A 16,117-nucleotide genomic window follows, 5' to 3' on the forward strand; every position below is an offset into this window, starting at 1 on the left:
AGAATTGAAATCGAGAATAGGGTCCCCGTCCCATTAAATCTACTTTTAGTAAAAACGATTCATTTTTTTGAAAATTTTTTCCGATGAAGGATTTTTGGTCCTAATTTTAGAGATGTTTTTTTTTTTTTGGGACGTACCCGGCTGCACGTTTATTGGACCCGAAAATTCGCTTAAAAGTGGAAGGTTAAGATATTTGAGAAAATTATTATGGAAATAAAATACACGATATATGAAAATCGAGGTACGGTCTTTACAACATTTGGAAATCATTAAACAACTATTCATGTTTCGTTATATTTGAAAGGTGCACGATGGTTATGGATAGTTTCATCATTATTGTTTAGTGTAGAATATTTGACATAGTTCGAATATGTGGCTTATAGCAACATATTACACTATGGTACAAAAAAAAAAACACAACTATGATAGAGACCTAGTACATCTTGTGCTCCTTGAAAAGCTGAGTAAAACAACATTTTTAGAATTTTCAATACACCCTTAAAATCTGAAGTTATGGCTAAAAAAACTTTTTTGTGTTTGATTGATGATTTTATAAAAATTACATTTGTCTGTCTTCACTTTTGACTTACTGCCAAAAAAGTATAAAAGTATAAGTGATTTCTCGGGTTGTAAGTTGGTTTTATGCAACTATATCAGTAGAGACAGTTAATCAGGGAGTGAGGCCACGAAAATTGTCATGTCAGTAAAAAAAATACACATTTAAGAGTTCAGCAGTATTGGTAACCCTATCACCAATTCCGTTGAATTCTTAAATTTTATTGTTAGATAAAAGATTAAGAGTAGAGCGTGGGTGAGCTGTGGTAGCAGGTCAACATGTCTGGAAACCATAAAGAAAGCTCTGTTATTTCCGAAAAGAATCGGAAAATCGATTGGCTTTCGCAAAAGCTCCTATTAATTGAAATTCGACTCAGTAGAGAATTATTATGTTCTCAGATGAATTAAATTTTAATATTAATGACTAAGACACACAAAAAACTTACGTTCAGAGGTCAAAAAATAAAGGCTCAAGCATGGAGAAGGGTCAAATGTATCACGTTTTATCAAAAATTATAGAAAAATCAAAAGAGAATAGCAAACATAACCTCTTCCCAAAAGTTCAGTATAGTAGTATATCTAAGGATCAAATTGAGCGTCATATAGATGCAATTCCTCGTAGGTGTGCTGCCGTAATTGACCCAATATTCAGACTTGATTAAGGTCTGGTAAAAATATGTGTGAAGATTAAATGAAATTTGATATTCCATTTGCTTCGTACGGGATTTGCCAATTTACCCTTTGTGGGGAAGATACTAGAAGGAAGAATGAAGAGTACACCCTTCGAGTTTTATCATGCGCGCCGGTAGGCCAGACAAACAGACTTATGGACGGTCATTTGTAAATCGACTCCAAATTATCTGAAATGGATTTGATCCAAAAAAAAAACTTGGGGTCTAATACCGACATTTCGACATTTCGATGGTGCATATTTTTATCGTAGCCAATTAGCGTATAAGTAAGATATGGATAACAATGATGGAATATTGATAAGAGGTTTTACATATTCTCAATAACGTGTATAAAATAATCTGATATATACTTACGACATTTAATAAGAGAGAACATTTACGATACCTGAAAATAGGAAACAAAAATTTATCACATTTGAGTTTTAAATGATAAAACATAGGTTTTGGTAATATGGATTAAGTGGTTACAATATTTCGGTAGGATGTATAAAATAGTCAATAAAAGGTTGATAAACAATTTATGATATTTAAAAAAATTAATCAAATTTACTCGGAATTTAAAAAATGTTCCTCTTAATAAAAATTAATTTACAATCCTTGCATAATATGTTCAAAATATTCAAATACATACTACTCAAATGTGCCCGATCGAAGTATTAGTTTTAGACACAACGTTTCTTTGAACCAAAACCGTTTTAAAGTCTATTTACAAATGTCCGTCCGTCTGCCTGGCTGGAAGGTGCCGATTTCAACCAAACTGTGCACATCGTAATATTTCTTCCAAACTTAGTTCAAGTTCGAAGATAAAAAATACAATATATTATCATTACCAAGATGGGATCCATTAATCCACACCTTCTGGTAACTCCCCTTCCCCCCACAAATAGTCAAAATCTTAGGCTAATGAAATGTCTGAATTGATTCAAAGTTTGTACAACCTATTATCTTTACCTAGCCCAGAACAAGTCCGAAGATGGGACCCTTTTGTGAACTTCTTCTGGTACATCCTGCACAAATGGTCAACATTTTCAACATTTATAAATCGAATGTTAGACGAATGGAATGTCCGAACTTTGTAAAACCTATTATCTTTACCCAGCCTAGATCAAGTCCTTGGATGAATGCCTTCTGGTATATCCCGCCAACAAGGATCAAATATTTATAAATTCAATATTAGGCGAAATGAAATGTCCGATTTGAACCAAACTTTTCACAACCTATTACCTTAACCAAGCATAGATCATGTCTGAAGATGGAACCCATTGGCCCACACCTTCTGGTACCTCCCCTACAAAGGTTCAACATTTTCAATATTTGTACATTCAATATGAGACGAAGTGAATGACTGATTTAAACCAAACTTTGTACAACCTATTATCTTCACCCAGCATAGATCAGATTCCAAGATAAGACACATTTGCCCACGCCTTCTGATACCTCAACCAATATTTTATAAACTTCTAAATTTAATTGAATAATCGATTTGATCAACATTGAATCCGAAACCTCTGATAAAAACATATAACTCATGTATAAAGCGAATAATAATACCTTTGTGTAATTCCGAAGTCCACGCTAGCCATATGCTGAAAGTATATATCTGTCGTTAATACTGCCTGGCATATTTTTACTTGTTTAAATAATATTTGTCAAAGCCTCTGTAATGGCGTAGTTTTTAATAAATGTTTTTTTAAAAGCCTGTAGGATGCTTGGATTCTTAAAGAATATTCTTGTCAAGGCCTATTGGAGCCATGTATTTTAAAATAATATTTATTTTCAATGACTATTAAAGACGTGGATTAGTTAAAGAATATTTTTCAAGGCCTATTAAAGATGTCGATTTTTTAACATTATTTTTCAAAAGCCTATTAAAGGTCTGATTCTTCAAGGTGTGGATTATTTAAGAATATCCAGATGGCCGATATCTGTTTTGTTTCGAGAACAAATATTTCTGGGCCACAGATTCATGCATGCCAGGGATTCATCATTTATGCCTTGCATTATTTGTTCATGCACGACATCGGTTTTTGGACAGCCTTTGAGCTGGCGTCGGTCGGATTCAATTCATCAAACCAGTTTTTCCAGGTCGAAAATTATAAAAATGATCCAAAAAAAAAAGTTCACTAGTTGTGGTCAATTTTGTGGCATATTTAAAAATTGATGCTAATCTACACAGAGTTACCTTGACCAGAAATATAGTAACCCTCGTACAGACAATAGTAATATAAAAGGATTTTAAACCTTTTTCAAGAATTCAGTTCAACCCCTAATAAAGGCGTAGATTTTGTTTAATATTGTTTTCAATCGCTATTAAAATCTGAGGTTTTTAAGAACTCGATTTTTCGATATTTTAAAATTTAATGCATCTACTTGTTTACTCATATGTCAGCAGGTTGAAAATCACCTAAATTTGGAAACGAGAGTTGGGAGCCCTTTAATTTGAAGATATTTACTCAATATGTTACTATGTAGAATCATATCGATAAGTAGACCTAGATCCATAGAAACGGCTTCAAACTATTTCCAAAAATACTTTTTCCATTATTATGACATTTAGCTAATAAACACTTCATCCTGCTTCTTTGATTTGAACTATTTTATAATTTCCAATTTTTTTATTTTATTTATCACCTGCCTAAGCCATTGATGTCACCCATACTAACCCCTTAACAGTATTATCAGATTCTGATTTTCTTACGTCAACAGGAAAGTTTAAGACTGAAAATCATAGAACGTTTACTGAAGGAGGGGTCGAGTGCTGAAGAACCGATAAATATACCCCTGTCCGATTATTCAAGGTAAGAGAGCGACCTCCAACAACACCCTCATAATTGATTACATATTTAAATAAAATCTTGATAGTGATGAGGGTAGCAGTTCAAGTTCCGATAATGAAGGTAAAGGACCATCGTCGTTAAAGGATTTTTCTGACTTAGAGGGCCCGTGTTGTCATCCACTGAAAGCTCCACCTTGTTCACCCGAATTGGACATTGAAATAAGGAAGGTAAGACCAAAATAAGCAATTTCAAAAAACTTAAATGATAAGTGATAAAAAAATATTGAAATTTGTTTTCTTAATTCAGTTCAAATTTTGTCGCATGCGAAAAGTAATGCAAGAACTAGATCGCATTTATTTTCAACCATTGTTCCATAAGAAATGTCAATTTCTATTGAAATCGAAAAGACCACCACCACTGAGAATACGACGGCCTCGAATTAAAAATGCCAATAAAGAAATTTCAAAAACAAAATTAAATGTGAAGAATAAACGATCTGAAAGTAGAATCAAAGGAGGCCATATTTCAACTTCCCAATCTTCTCAAACGGTACAAAATTCCACAGATTCAAAAGTTACCCTACAATATGTACGACAAATTTCCGATTCGGAAAGTTCTTCTTCAGTGAATACTTTGAAGGGTGGCAATTCTCAAGAACAAATTCGCAGGCAGCGTCCAAAAGGAGGTCAATGCCGCTTGCCATTGAAGCCTCGCTTGAAGGTCTCACGAAAATTACGTCTATGGTTGGAAAAACGTCAAATAATTATTATACGCCGTAAATTGGTAAATAAGAGATTTAGATTTCCTCCTAAACCTAAACGAATTCCGCAATCATCTTCCTCAGTTTGGAGGTAAAATTTTTTTAGTATTTGACAATTTGTTATTGAATTTCATGTTTCAAAATTTTGCAAGGGAAATAAAATCCTAACCGAGGAGAGAACTGAACAACTATTTGTTTATGGCTTCGATTTTTGAAGAATAATTTTCAGGTCCTTAACAAGGCGTGGATTTTTTAAAGAATATTTTTTCAAGGCCTATTTTAAGGCGTGGATTTTTTAAAGAATATTATTTCAAGGCCATTTTAAGGCGTGGATTTTTTAAAGAATATTTTTTCAAGGCCTATTTTAAGGCGAGGATTTTTTTAAAGAATATTTTTTCAAGGCCTATTTTAAGGCGTGGATTTTTTAAAGAATATTTTTCAAGGCCTATTTTAAGGCGTGGATTTTTTAAAGAATATTTTTTCAAGGCCTACTTTAAGGCGTGGATTTTTTAAAGAATATTTTTTCAAGGCCTATTTTAAGGCGTGGATTTTTTTTAAAGAATATTTTTTCAAGGCCTATTTTAAGGCGTGGATATTTTAAAGAATATTTTTTCAAGGCCTATTTTAAGGCGTGTATTTTTTAAAGAATATTTTTTCAAGGCCTATTTTAAGGCGTGGATTTTTTAAAGAATATTTTTTCAAGGCCTATTTTAAGGTGTGGATTTTTTAAAGAATATTTTTTCAAGGCCTATTTTAAGGCGTGGATTTTTTTAAAGAATATTTTTTCAAGGCCTATTTTAAGGCGTGGATTTTTTAAAGTTTTTTTTCAAGGCCTATTTTAAGGCGTGGATTTTTTAGTTTTTTTTCAAGGCCTATTTTAAGGCGTGGATTTTTAAAGAATATTTTTTCAAGGCCTATTTTAAGGCGTGGATTTTTAAAGAATATTTTTTAAAGAATATTTTTCAAGGCCTATTTTAAGGCGTGGATTTTTTAAAGAATATTTTTTAAAGAATATTTTTCAAGGCCTATTTTAAGGCGTGGATTTTTTAAAGAATATTTCTTCATGGCCTATTTTAAGGCGTGGATTTTTTTAAAGAATATTTTTTAAGGCCTATTTAAAAGCGTGGATTTTTTTAAAGAATATTTTTGAAGGCCTATTTTAAGGCGTAGATTTTTTACCAAAACCCCATAAAAATTCTACCTTGCGCTATCTATGTCGTAAATTTATTGCGAAACCAATTCTTTGAAATAAAACCAAAAAAAAACTTATTTTCGCTACTTTTCTTTGCACAGGTTTTCTTCCGCTTTTCATTGAGTTAATTAAAATTGCAATTACTTTTCGTTTAATTGGATGGCTCATTGTTTTTATTGTTATTGTCGTTTGTCGGGGTGGACTTGCTATTGAAAAAACCCAAAGAAGAAAAAACGACATAATTAATTGTTTTTCGACATCTTTGTAAGAATTGTATAATTTACATTTAAATCGAATTTCTAGGTGACGATACGAAAACAGACAAAAGAACGGGGGATGAGTGGGATAGAAAGAGGAAAATTAACAAAAAAAAAAAAAAAAACTCGCCGTAAATTAATTAAAAGTTCATTGTCAGGGACACTTTCAACGACTCATTCATGTTAATTTATTGGTGTGAAGGTGACGAGAGACGTGAGGTGGCGGAATGAAGAGCTAGGAAAATTAATAAAAAACGAAACACAAAAAGCAACCCAAAATCACCTCCAAATGCCAATAAGAGAAGGTAGGGGCAAGGGAGAAAATACATCAAACAAATTGTCAGGGTGAATGGTCAGTAGTCGTACGATTTATTGAGTTAGTTAGTGTGGGTGGGTGGATGGATGTGTAAACATGAAAATGTTAAAAAGAATTCAAAAGAAAACGAATAAAAATTTATTTTGAAATATTGGAAAATCTGTTTTTTTTTTCAGAAGAAAATGACCCCGATATTGTGTAAAGACAGCATTGGTTTTCAAATATTTGTTGAGGTATTCGCACGTAAGTGTGTCAACGATTTATTGTTTTGTCATCTCAGCACATGTGCGATATTTTATAGAGAATGTGTGCCAAGTGGTAACCACTGGCACCACTACCACCTGCTTAAGGTGTGATCGGAGACGGTAATATAATGCTTCGCACACTGACACATATCTGTCGTTTCTTTTTATCAATTGAGTGATATAATAGATAGAATATCTTCACAGACAGAAAAGAATGAATTAGGTGGATGCATTTTTGTACATCGAAAAAGTTCTCTTCCCAAAATATATTATTTTCATTTTTAATGAATATTTTTCCAAAGGATACCCTACATGAATACCTTTCACCATGAGGTGTCTAAAATCGACCCTTTTATGTCGGATAACGATTTTTTACCTACTTATATAACATTAGTGGGTGGCGTGGGGAATGATAGATACCAAGCTGTAATTGGCTTCAACATGGCGAAGTCCAGGCTTTTATTGGTCCCTCTTTCATCTTAATTGTGGACACTGACCTCCCCTCGGTGCCTGAGGAGCTATTTTCATCACCCGATGAAATAGTGAGCTAATATGTGTCGCGAGTTAGTTGCCCACACTCGGAAAACCCCTCCTACTATGAAAAATCTAAGAAAAAGAAAACCATACCCACCTAATGTTGACGACCCCCGCAAACGTATAAAGGATCACGATCTGCGAATCTGCACTTGGAATGTGCGAACGTTGTACAGAAAAGGCGCAGTTCTCGCTTTGGCGGATGTACTCAAGAAGTACAAAGCCGATATTATTGCCTTACAGGAAATGCAATGTAAAGGGACTAGGCGTAAGTAAATCAGACGACTACGCACAGTATTATAGCTGCCATGAAACGAGACATGAATTTGGCTGCGGATTTATGGTTAACAAGAAAATAAAAGACCTCGTTTGCAGATTCACTCCAGTCGATGAGCGAATTGTGTTATAATCCGCATAAAAGCGAAGTTCTTCTACATCAGTCTTATTTGCGCCCATTCTCCGACCGAAGACAAATATGAGCAGACCAAAGACATATTTTATGAGCGCCTAGAAACAGCATATGATCGCTGCCCTGGCCATGACATTAACAAATATCTTTGGCCCCACCGTCGGAAATTCCTGCCTTCATTAAGAAACATCCGACAACGGCAACATTGCAGCATCAGATTCAAGCATCTCGATATACACAAGGCCACATGGATTTCTTCTAATCAAGCAACGAGAAATCAAATTGATCATGTTGTGATAGACGGTGTATTAGACGTTCGATCGATTCGAGGATCTATTCGGACCACTAACTTGTAGCAGCCAAGGTTCGCACTAGTCTTAATGTAGCAGCAAAGGTGCGATCTAACACAACACGGAAACTCGACGTCGAAAAGCTGCAAAGCTCCCTACAAACTGCAGCAAAAGCAACACTTGGGTACCAAAAACCACCACCAAGAGACCCATGGTACGATCAGGAGTGTCGTAATGCTACTGATGTGAAAAACGCAGCGTATAGGTCAACCCTGCAAACAGTAGCAACACGTAACGTGATGGAGAATTATCGGGAGAAAAGGAGTGAGGAGAAACGTGTTTTCAGAAAAAAGAAGAAAGAACAAGGAAAACGTGAGCGTGGGCAAATCCAGATGTACAGGAGGTAGAATGAAGTCCGGAAATTTTACCAACGAGTAAAACACCAAACCGAAGGCTTTGGTGCAGGCACATCCTCCTGTAGAGATGAAGAAGGAAACAGACAGCGTGTTGAGGATCTGGAAGGAGCATTTTGAAAAGCTTCTGGTATCAAATAGTGGCGTTGAAGAAGATACCCCAGAACCAATAAGAGATGATGGTATAGAGTGCATAACACCTAGCCAAGATGAGGTCATAAAATCAATTATTCGGTTCGAGAACAATAAAGCAGCTGGAGCCGATGGGTTACAGCCGAAATATTCGAGACTGGTGGTCAGATGCTGGTCAGGAGCATGCACCTGCACACTAGTACAATTTGCTCAATGATTGGAATAAGTGTTCCGTGCACAAAAAGGATAGAGGAATAAGTCTCCTTCCTATCTAACCTGCTGTGTGAAGACTGAAGCCAACAGTCAATCATATTATTGAACTATAACAATGCGGCTTCAGACCTGGCAAATCCACCATATACCAGAATTTCACTCTGCGCCAAATCCTGGAAAATACCAACGAAAAACAGATTGACACATTTCACCTATTTGTCGCCTATAAGGCCGCTTTCGAAAGGAGGTGTTTAAGCCATGTCTGCGTTCGGCATTCCTGCGAATTTAATACGGCTATGCAGGATAACTTTAACTGGCACAAGGTTGGCAGTTAAAGTCGGAAAGGGCAACTCTTGTAGTGTTTGAGAGAAAACTTCTCCTAAAGATCTATGGGCCGATCTGCGTCGACGGGAAATATCGCCGTCGAAAGAACCATGAGTTGCACCATCTATTCTCGGACATCGACATACTCAGACGTATCGAGCTGCAGCGATTACGGTGGCTAGGTAACGTTGTGAGAATGGATGTCCCCATATTTAAACCCAGATTGCTTTTTCTATGTAAAATTTCGATTATAATAATTGTGGCCTAGAATGACTGCAAAATAGTTTTATTCTTGTTTTATTCTTCGATCTGTATTAGGATTAAACATTTGACTAGAACCTTCTTCATGCCGAAAATAAGGATAGGCCTCTATATGATATTTAGAGGTTATCTCAAAATCTGTTGGGAGATACAACAAAAAAACATGGTTTTGGACCCGGATCTTTTAAGCGTTTTAAAAATCGAAATAGGGTCCATATTAGTTCCTCACTAATCCTAACTCAAATGAAAGACTACAAATTGGCCTTTGCAAAATGTAGGCTGTATCTATTATGAGAATTATATTGAAGACTTTCTTCTGCTGACACATACCAGCACTACTCAATGGTATAAGCTTTAAAATTAAATGAAATATTTGTTAATTGGAGTCGTAGAAACGGGTATTGGTACCCGAACTTCTAGGTCAAATAACCGGGTACATCCCCCAAGAAAAAATCGTTTTTACTAAACTAGAGATAAGCTATGTCAAAACATGTGTTAAAAATATTCAAATATAAAAAATTCCACAAATTTATAAAATTTATTTTTTAAATATCTTAAACAAACTAAAAGTAAAAATATAAAAATAACGCAAAAGTTATCATATCTACAACGGAAAAAATGAAAATATGCAATCCATTCCTCAGTAGCTGATGTTGTTAATATTTTGGGTTATCCTTTGTCGTCGGTTTTTTCATGTTCGCTGTCGCATTGCTCTTGGGTTCTTGGCATTGACAGTGATTTTGTTTTTTTTTTTTATATGTCACAACATGCCATCCGGATAGATAGCCAAGACGACAAATGAAGCAAAAAAACCCGAAATAAAAATCAACGCCAAAACCAAAAACCCCAACACATAAAATAAAGTTTTTTTGTTCGAATAACAACAAAAACTAGTGAAAAAATGCAGTTTACAAATAGGTCAGGCAAAAAGTCGCATACAAAACACAATAACCAAAATAACCCAAAAAATAATAACAAAAAACGCCAGGCAAGCAACCACCAAAAAGCGAAAAATTAAATGGGACAGACTTCGAGTGACAGAGAGAGAGAGAGAGAGCAAAATAAAAACAAAGAATCAGCCAAACCAAAAAGTGGCTATAAAGACGGATGAATGCCAAGAAAATAGTTTCTTGGTTGTATGGTTGTAAAATCAAAACAACAACATTTGACTATAAACGCCAATAGTTGTGGTTACCAGGAGCCCAGCTGGCATATCACAGCGAACACGGCAACAATGACTGAAATGCAAATGGATCGAAAAAAGTCGAAACATTCTTGAGGAAAACCCTGCATGAGTAGCTGCTGCTGCAAAATTACGTGTTTTGTGGTTTTTCTTCAAAAGAAATGAAACATTTTCTCTATGGTGGGGTTTGTCTTCGTTTCCCCCCCCAAACTTGGCAATGGAGGCCAATATAGTACAATGTACTCGTTCGTTCGTTTGTCGGTGTTTTTGTTGTAGCAGCAGCTGCCACCACCACCACAAATTTAAGGCCAAATAAAGGTTTTCTTTTTGATTTCCTTTTGAGGTTAGGAGGCGGGTGGTGCTGTCGGGTTGTTTTGTTATACCCTTCATTTCAATATGATGTACAAAAACATAGTTAAGTCGTTTATTTTGAAAGTATTTTAAGTCCACGCCTAAAATTATGCTTGAAAAACTATTTAAAAAAATCCACGCATAAAATTGTGCTTGAATAACTATTTAAAAAATCCACGCCTAAAACTATGCTTGAAAAATGTTTTTAAAAAATCCACGCCTAAAACTATGCTTGGAAAATGTTTTTAAAAATTCACGCCTAAAATTATGCTTGGAAAATGTTTTTAAAAATTCACGCCTAAAATTATGCTTGGAAAATGTTTTTAAAAATGCACGCCTAAAATTATGCTTGAAAAACTATTTTAAAAAATCCACGCCTAAAATTATGCTTGAAAAACTATTTTAAAAAATCCACGCCTAAAATTATGCTTGGAAAATGTTTTATCCAATCCGCGCCCAAAGCTATGCTTGAAAAAATGTTTTAAAAAATCCACGCCTAAAATTATGCTTGAAAAAATGTTTTAAAAAAATTCACGCCAAAAATTATGCTTGATTCACGCCTAAACTTATGCTTGAAAAATATTTTTTACAAAAACCACGCCTAAAATTAGGCTTGAAAATGTTTTAAAAAAATCCATGCCTAAAATTAAATCTACGCCAGAAAATTATTTTAACATTCCACGCCTTATATAAGGTCCAGAAATAATATTTTTAAAAAATCCACGCTATATATAAGGCCCAGATCCACGCATTATACAAGGCCCAGAAAAAATATTTTTAAAAAATCCACGCCTAATATGAGGTCCATATCCACGCCTTATACAAGGGCCAGAAAAATATTTTTAAAAAACCCACGCCTTATAAAAGGTCCAGATCCACGCCTTATATTAGGCCCAGAAATAATATTTTAAAAAAATCCACGCTATATATATAAGGCCCGGATCCACGCTTTATACAAGGCCCGGAAAAATATTTCTAAAAAATTCACGCCCTATATGAGGCCCATGTCCTCGCCTTATACAAGACCCAGAAAAATATTTTTAAAAAACCCACGCCTTATAAAAGGCCCAGATCTACGCCTTATATTAAGCCCAGATCCACGCCTTATATTAGGCCCAGATCCACGCCTTATATAAGGCCCAGATCCACGCCTTATATTAGGCCCAGATCCACGCCTTATATTAGGCCCAGATCCACGCCTTATATAAGGCCCAGAAATAATATTTTTAAAAAATTTACGCTATATATAAGGCTCAGATCCACACCCAGAAAAAATATTTTTAAAAAATCCACGAAATATATGGCCCAGATCCACGCTTTATACAAGGCCCAGAAAAAATATTTTAAAAAAATCCATATCCACGCCTTATATTAGGCCCAGAAAAATATTTTTAAAAAATCCACGCCTTATAAAAGGCCCAGATCCACGCCTTATATAAAGCCCAGCTCCACGCCTTATATTAGGCCCAGATCCACGCCTTATATTACGCCCAGCTCCACGCCTTATATTAGACCCAGATCCACGCCTTATATTAGGCCCAGATCCACGCCTTATATTAGGCCCAGATCCACGCCTTATATTAGGCCCAGATCCTCGCCTTATATAAGGCCCAGATCCACGCCTTATATAAGGCCCAGATGCACGCCTTATATAAGGCCCAGATCCCCGCCTTATATAAGACCCAAAAAATATTTTTAAAAAATCCACGCCTAAAATTAGGCTTGAATTTTTTTAAATAAAAATATATGTTTTTTAATCCACGCCTAAAATTAGACTTGAATTTTTTTATATGAAAAAATATTTTTTTTAATTCACGCCTAAAATTATGCTTGAAATTTAAAACTTCAAAAAATCACACCTTTAAATTTATATTTACTTATTTATTTTTTTTTTATTGTCAATTTTTATAAATGTAAAAAACAACTCAATATAGGGTATCACATGGTCGCCTCTCCCATACGTAAAAATATTTTCCCTCTATTGCTTTTTCTCCTACTTTTCTGGCCGAGGAAGACAATTGCAAATATTATTCGCAGAAGAATATTCTGAAAAATTTGTAAATAAGTGATTTATGCAGGTACCAAAATTGGCAAACAAAACTACAACCGAAAAAATACATTTCGTATAAATATTTTGCCATTAATCAAATAATGTTCGGTAGCCCCTCAAATGCTCTGCCCCCTATTTCGGTGTTTTGCATTCTGTCTCTACATTGATGGCGGCACGGCAATGGCACGAGGATTTTGTTTTTTCGAAAACGCCTTAAGACAATGATTTATTTATTTTTTCTTTGATGTTATTGCTTTTTTGGGGGGGTTTTGAAGTATTGTTTATCGGTGATTTTATTAGACCGTTGGAAAGATAGATTATAGTTGGTGCTTTAGAATATAATTTATTTGACTTTTTTAAATGGTAATTTAAATGTTAATAATAAAATTATTGCAATGGGGATATTTAATCAATCATATGAAACTGTTACTAACCAGTAAGTAAAGCAGTATAGTCGGACGGGGCCGACCATACGATACCCTACACAACGGCTACGGAACTCTAACTTTCTGCGGATGTTTATTCTGAGCTTACGCAATATTTCGTGATATTTGCAACCTCTTGACCTAATTATTTATCCAGATTCCCTTCACCGTGGGTTGTCTCGTGATGTTCGGCTTTCAGTTCAATCGACTCGGCAAAATTTAAGTTTTTGGTCCACTTTTTTCCCATCATCGCCGAAAATTATAAGCGTTGTCCTTGACCATAACAAGAACCTCATGCAAAATTTCAAAACGATCAGCGCTATATTTCCGCCCTCTAGTGTGGTAATGGGTTACTAAATAATATAAGTTAACGGCTCACCCTAATAAACATCAAACTAAATATGCAAACCAACTAGTAAACATTCCCATCATTATGCTGCGCAAGCAGTCCGACAAATCAACAGGAATATGACACCAGGGCAGTCATCCGCCACAAACACGCGCACTAATACCAGCGCACCGCAAGTGATGACTCAGCGTAATAACGAGCACGACCAGGCTGCAGTATAATATTAGTTTTAAGTTGAAGTTAATCATAATTGTAAATCCAACAAAGAGAGGTGCATAGCACCGCAACATAAATGTTAGTAACAAAATAAAGAAACACCATAGCAGTGTGAAATAAACTTTAACTTCTAACATTAACTGGCGCCCAACGTTAAAGGATTAAAACATCCCAACTGCCGGTACGAGAACCGTTCCTGAGTAGGAGTACGAAAAGGATGTTACGTAAGAACTAGCGGACTACCGGGATATAAGGAAAATGATCAAATTATTATTAGTAAGTTATTATAAATTTAACAAAAGTAAAAAAGAAGAAATGTTAAAATAAAATTAAACAAAATAAGGAATAACACAGAAAGTGAAAGTGTGAAATCTAATTTACAAAAAATCATATTTGTGCTAGAATACGTTTAACAAAAATAACAAAGTAAGAAGAAAGAAATGTTAGAGTAAGGTAAAACAAAAAATAAAGTGTGACATCTAAATTTACAAAAATCATATTTGTGCGAAATTAACAAATGTAAGAAATATGAAATGTTAGATTAAGTTAAACAAAAAAATAGAGTGTGGCATCCAAATTTAAAGAGTCATATCCGTGCTGAAATAAGTTTAAAGAAATTTTGATAATAGATTTGTGACGTGAACTAGGATTTGGTGTTTCTTTTTCTCCTTTTTTTCGAGCGGCCAATGCCGGAAGATTTAAACAACTTAATAACAAGGGTCGAAGCTATGAGTGTTTCAGGACAGACATCTTCGCCTTCTGGGGCAGCTCCCGTAAGGTTTAATCCCTTTACGGAAAGTCAGACTAATGAGGTGAAACGAATAATAAGTGAGACGGTGGCAAACCTTCTCAAACAGGGGGAGGATGTTACCGCCACTAAAGATGTCGACATAGAAGGATCTGGGGATATCTCAGAAGGAGAGAGAATACCAGACATAGTGAAGACGTTAAGGGAATTCTCGGGCAAGCCAGGAGAATTTAGTTCGTGGAGGAAAGCTGTTGATAGGATCATGAACATTTATGAGTCACAAAGGGGAACAACCAAATACTTCACAATTCTACACACTGTTAGGCATAAAATTGTTGGTGAGGCCGACACGGCTTTGGAGTCTTATCGGACCCCATTAAATTGGAAAGCGATAAGAAAGTGTTTAGTGCTTCATTTTTCAGATAAGAGAGATATTTCGACCTTAGAGTATCAAATGACCGTCCTATCTCAGGGTGGGCAAACCATAACAGATTTTTACCAGAAGGTTTACCACCATTTGTCTTTGATTCTGGACAAGATTGATTGTCTGGATATAGGGAACGAGGCTTTGGATGTATTGACCCAAACATATAGGGACAAGGCTTTGGACACCTTTATTCGAGGACTTAATGGTAATCTTCCAAGCTTAATGAGTGTTACAAACCCGACAAGTTTGCCTCAGGCTCTAAATGCCTGTTTAAAATTAGGTAATCTAGGTGTGCGTATTCAACACGCTACCGAGAAAGGATCTAGACCGAACAGGATCCCCCAAACTAACCCTCCTAGACATTTTTACCCACAGCTGACGATTGGTGATAGGAATTTTCAAGGTGACCAAAGGTACAGAGGCCCTACTCAATATCGTTATCAGAATTTCCGAAGTGGAGAACAACAATACGGAGGGCCGGCGAACTTTTCGAATCGACCTCCAGTAGTGAATAATTTTGGACACCCCCAATACGGAGGATACAGACCCCCACTTCCTCCTAAACCTGCTGTACCAATGGACGTGGATCAATCAATACAGACTAGGCAGGTAAACTATCAGAATAGGCCACAGTTGAGTAATGCTTTTAACAATGTTCAGCCTAACTTTAAGAGAAATAATTCAGGAAATATTCATCAGCCGCAAAAGCAGCAGAGAATGTTTAATGTTGAGGCCCAAATACGTGAGGATGCAGAGCCGGATGAAATGAATGGTTCTGATGAACAGGAATATGAGGTTTCCTATGACGAAGCGTACGAGGAGGATCTAGACGATCAGTTGGCAATTGTAGATGACGTTAATTTTTTAGACTAGCTTCAACGTTGCCATACCTCCCTTTCAGAATGAAAAATGGCAACGAACTTAAATTTCTTATAGACACCGGTTCGAACAAAAATTATATTAATGGCAAATTTATTAGAAACCCTCTAAAGAACCAG

Source organism: Musca vetustissima, unplaced genomic scaffold, assembly GCF_032173495.1.
Source record: "Musca vetustissima isolate MV318-11 ecotype Yass unplaced genomic scaffold, APGP_CSIRO_Mvet_v1 utg103296, whole genome shotgun sequence".
Lineage (NCBI taxonomy): Eukaryota > Metazoa > Arthropoda > Insecta > Diptera > Muscidae > Musca > Musca vetustissima.